The sequence below is a fragment of the Cephus cinctus genome, unplaced genomic scaffold (assembly GCF_000341935.2).
Source record: "Cephus cinctus unplaced genomic scaffold, Ccin1 Ccin1_scaffold0709, whole genome shotgun sequence".
Taxonomy (NCBI): domain Eukaryota; kingdom Metazoa; phylum Arthropoda; class Insecta; order Hymenoptera; family Cephidae; genus Cephus; species Cephus cinctus.
This window is the reverse complement of record NW_014333329.1, coordinates 1,218,293-1,223,788: the sequence shown is the minus strand read 5'-3', so window position 1 is coordinate 1,223,788 and position 5,496 is coordinate 1,218,293.

Sequence of the window (5,496 nt, the reverse complement as noted above, 5' to 3'; positions counted from 1 at the left end):
ATATTTAGAATATCAATACAAAAAAAAAAAAAAAAAAAAATTTGCATTAAATATCCAGCAAGAATAATTTTATTGAAAAAAAAAGCATTTTTTTTCATAAAAATATGGAAATTCCTACACCACCAATTTAATACCCATAAATTCGTTGATTGTCAAAACAAGCTTATCTCCGTTCAGCGAATTCCTAAAAGTATCGTATTTCGCCATGGACTCCGCGAGCGCCTTCTCTATTGGTATTCAAAGTAGAAGAAGAGAGTCGATCGAACCTAAGCCAAATGACGGACGTCCCCCATGGGAGATTTGGAATAAAAGTAAAATAAAGAGGAGGTGGCTCCAGGGTTGAGGTAAGGGAAGGAATTAAGGGGCGTAGCTATAGCAACGAGAAAGCGATGCGGGGCCATTGCACTCGAGTCGAGCAAATCTGCACTCTTGCTAAACCAGCATCCATCCTTCATTGCTCGGTGGCTTTGGCTCCGCCGGTCCGCCCGGTTCAACGTGCGGCCCCGAGTTTTATGCTGTTGATTTTTCCTCCTCGGGGGTCGGCGATGATCGCCCGACCGTGAACGGGCTTCTGAATTTCTCATACGATTTTCTCTCTTTGGCACATCGCTTCATTCCACCGACTTCCCTCCGCGCTCTGTTCCAGCCTCCCTTGCTCTGCCGTCTTCTGCTCCTTCCCCTGTACCCGATCCCCCTCGACCCCCTTCCCCCTGTACTGGTCTCTGTGTCGCGAAACAGACGCGTCGACGGCGACGACGAACGGCACCCGCTGCGTTTGGAAGCTGATGGGATCAATCTGGGATGAAGTGGCAGTGACTGGCTGGATTTTCATCGAGATATGGATGAAGGTACCGTTGCAGGGATACATTTGGGGAGGTACCCACTGTTCGGTACAGTAAATGGATGCTGCAGTTAGCGACTAAAGAGATTGGCTGGATAAGCCCTGAGGATGAAGGGCTTGAGGGATAGCAGTTTTGACATTTTTTTTTTTACATTTTTCATATATCCAGGTATTATTTACTTTTTGATTTTCATATGATTGACAGCTATGGCTATTGAACTTTATGTGAGATTTCAAACAGCGTGAGATTTACACGAAAGTCGTTACATGTAGATCGAGCGAGTGTGCTCGATTGCTGAATGGAAATTGCAAATGGGAAGGCCTGCTTGGTAATTAGTCATAAAGGCGTGTAGTTATTTATACGGTTTGCCCTATCGATTAATTGGCGTAATGCTTGTAGGTAATGCTTACGGTGATCGCCTTACAGGCTCGGGAAAGGTGAGGTCCAAGAGGAATGCCGGATATACCAGTTATAAATGTTCATTGTAAAGCCAATGCAGTCGAATGAAAATCAAGAGTTCGGTATGTAGCAATGTCATTTAGGATATACGAGTATCATATTTTTGTCGCGATACACTGGCTATTGTATGGGCGAGAAGTGGCCGAGTCGACGAAAAGCAGAATCGTAAAAGTAGTTTGTACAAGAAACAGTTGACCCACTATCCATCCGAGGACAGGATAAATAATTCATATCTCACTCGTCTATTTTTACCAGATACTTCGTTAAGCAGGATTCGCGAAAAAATGCCTGATCGACTGTACACTCTTGCCTCGTAACAATTCCATGTAATTGCGACTCGTTTTTACGTTTTACTAAAAAAAAAAAATCGAAAATCCGTAAAAAAAAAAGTATATAAAAAATAATTGATCGAAGCGCTCTTCAGGATCTGCGGCAGATTTTCGAACCAAGGACAGCAGAGTCGATGTCCTTGCCATCTGGCGGCAGTTTGGCGTATTACCTGGCCCAGCTGAATGCGCTGCAGAGAACTGCAGTTTTTGCGGTCGATAGTAAACGCGAAGAATCACACGAGGATAAATGACAGGACCAACGGAAGAGGAGCTGCTTTCCTCCCGGGTTAAATTCCTAGTAAGGTTGTTGCTCGCGAATCGTTCCTTCGGAAACGAGAATTTACGGACAGCCATCGATGCCGAGTAATTCATGGCACAGCTGCCGACATAAATCAGCTCTCAGTACGTGTACGTATGAGCCCTGCTAATATTAACGAGTGCGAATCTGCATATACCGGGTCGCCACGATGTGATATCTCGCGTAAGCGATCTTCCCGACTGCAGCATTCGCGAGGACAGCCCGTGCGTCCCTGTAATTGGTGGCCAATTTATTTAAACGCGAGTTTAAAACTCGTTAGCGCTGAGCTGCCTACCTTACCGACTGGGAAAAACTCAGGCCGCTGCCGTGGCATCGCCTTATGAACGGGTTTACGCGACCGATGATCTCGCGTGGTTGCTTCTTCATAAGGCGTACCGGCATATCTATATATTCAGGACGATAATCATCGACAGAAATTCAACGAGTGATCCTACCGCCACTTAAGGACATCGTTTTAAACTGTTATGCGAGCGTGGAACATGCGTCTCAACATTTTGCGGCCGAATTGGGAAATTTACACGTGCTTGAAAAAACATGTGGCCGGTACGGTTTTATTATATTAGCGAAAATAAGTGTAACGATAATAACGTTAATTTAATAACATTTTTTGTATAATTTCAATTTACCAAACATGGAAATTACATGGATAATATAAAACGTACGTGACAACCCACCACCAATTTCATAATACCATGAGATAAAAAATTATATATACATTTTTCAAAATAGCTCGTCGCTGTCACTCGACATATCTCTGCATATCACAACGGCCAAACGATACAAGATACTAATTTGAAATTTCATTCAAAAAATATAAAATCGAAAATTCGAGTGACGCTTACTCTCGTGCTCGGTACTATAACCAACGATTGAAAAACTGTGTCCGTATCCGAAAATTGCGAATAGCAGGATATTCCCCAGCGCCGACGTTCGTTACGTGGAAGGCGTTAATCTTAACTGGAGCTTGTAAAATAAAATACGATAGAGGCAGGCAGGTTTATTACTTGGAACCACCGCAGGGCGGTCTTACTTAACTGCACGGTAACTGATTATCCACATATTTTAATGCGCGCCTCGGGTTTTATGCAAAGTGCAAAAGTAATCTCGCATCGTGCCAAACGATAAAAACCCCCGTGAAACGATGGACACGCGTGCTCACCTGCTGCCTGGAAGCGAGCAAACATCATTGACTTCCCGAGATAGCAAACGAAGAAGAGTCTCTCAGTCAAATAATTTACGATCTAATACAAGAACCGTCATAGTCGTACAGCGACTGCGCTATTTACTCCCAAGCCCAGTAATAAAAGCAGCAACTGCACTTTTACGTAAAGTGCATAGCGCGACAAGAATATCCAATTTGCATCACGTTTATCCGTACGCACGTACGACCCGTGGCAGATGGGCTACGTAAACCGCTAGAATATTGATTCGTGCCTATAGGTACCCAATATCTGGGTACCTAGTCATATTCGTTTCACCTAACCGATTGGCCAGTCTCTTTTTACCCGGCTGAGAACTTTTGATAATCATTTCTATAGGTATACCTAACCTATAGAAACGAATACAGCCACTTCCTTCAAAACGCTCCTTATGGCCGGGCTAATTGCGCCTGACCAAACCAGACAGAACGAAGGTTACCGATCTTGACTAGTACAGTCGTACGAAAAAGTAATTCGAAGGTCCGTATACCAAGGCGTGGCACGAGGGTCATTCTATATTAAGTAACGAGCAAACAATAGGGATCACCGATAGAATAATAAAGTCAGACATATGTGAAAGTAAAATCGTAAATATGAGTAAATATAAAAGATGCACGAGCGCGAATTCGATGAACGTTAAAAGACGAGGACGCGGGAATATTTTTTGGCACTTTTTTTTTTAAATTAACAAAAAATTGAATTTACTGGTTAAAAGTCGGTTTGCTATAGGCGCGGATGTCTTATCGAAGTAAGTGCACGTGATTAACGAGTGTAATGCGCCGGAGACGGGAAAGCAATGTAACAGCCAACTCGTGATGACTTCGATCTTATACGAGGGGGACAAAGGGGATAATAACGGGTGGTTAGGAAGAACGGCCGAACGAATGAGTGAGTGAGTGGCACGGCCTATATCTACCTACATGTAAACAAACAAGTATCAATGCATCTAAATTGAAACATAAAGCGGAATGAATGACCTCGTAAATACTTTGGAGCTAATGGTAGGGTGCGCACGAGCTATTGCTTGCCGATCGTTACTTATGTTGGCTGCCGTGAAGGCCCTTGCTGCCTTTTCGGAAATTTTATTATGCCAAGTTCAGCTGGGAGGTGCAAGAGAGTTCAGGGGTGACATCAATTTGAATTTTACCCGCGAACCAATGAAGAAGTAGGTATCGCGTCAAAAATGAAAATTTGCATCAAACATACAGTATATAGTGTGTGCAGTCTCACCTTAATCCGTGACAAATCGCAGTCCGTCCATTGAGGATCCAAAAACCAGCTTCCGATACAGCGTTCCTCGTTTCGTAAAAAACAGCCATTATTCTGAAAATGAAAAAAATTTTTTTTCAAAAATAAAAAATACAAAAATAGCGCAAGCCCACGTTAAGTTTTCGCTCTGACGATGGTACCACGTCATAATGAAAGAAGACCACATGAAAACGCTCACAAGAGTGGACATTGTAAATAATAGTAAATGCCGGCATTGAAGCGTAACGTTCTTCAAAATGATTAAATAGTGAATGATTGATTCATACCCAAACAAAGATATGCTGTCCTTACGGGACACTGGTGCTCTTTGTGCATTGACGGTGTCAGCCTGTGCCGCAGGGACATTCCAAAAGGGCGAATAAAAGGCATGAATTGCGAATTGACACCGATTTTTACGTTTTATACCCAGGAGAACGTTTTACATTTACGGCACGGTAACACGTGAAGCACCGGCATCCCCTGGGAAACGTCAGTAAACCGTGCGCAAGGCAGCGCTGCCCGGCGAAGGAGCAGAAAACAAGATACCCCGCGTCTACGCCATTGTTAAATCGAGTGCAGGATCTTTGTGTATCGAGTAACGTGTTACGCAACAATAGGCAGAGCCGAGTGTATTAAATACCTATAGCCCGCGCACCCGTAAGAAATTGGTCCCTGTGTATACGATAAAAATAACAGCAGCCCCGTACACCGTGGGCTAACGTTTGCTCCAGCTTCTAGCGTATAGGTGAAGTACGCGACGTGGAATTTGCAATTCAAAAGTCCGGCATGTATAATGCGCTGTAAATCGGTAGGGGAGCCGAGAGTAGAGAGCTGCTTCGGGAGAGAGTCTAGAGACGAGAGAGACGCGGGAGAAAAATAAAGGAAAAGAGTGAGGCTCGAGTGCGCGCGCACCCTCACGTTCGTCCACATGCCTTTTATATAAATCGTGAAACTTTGCTCGATCGAGAGAATAATGAGATCATTGTTCCACGAGATGGGTATACCCAGCTGTGCTCTGCAATTGAATGCACGACATCATAGATAAAGTAGCGTGTACGAGACTCTCTTGCTCCCGTAGGAGTTTAGATATACTTTGCCAG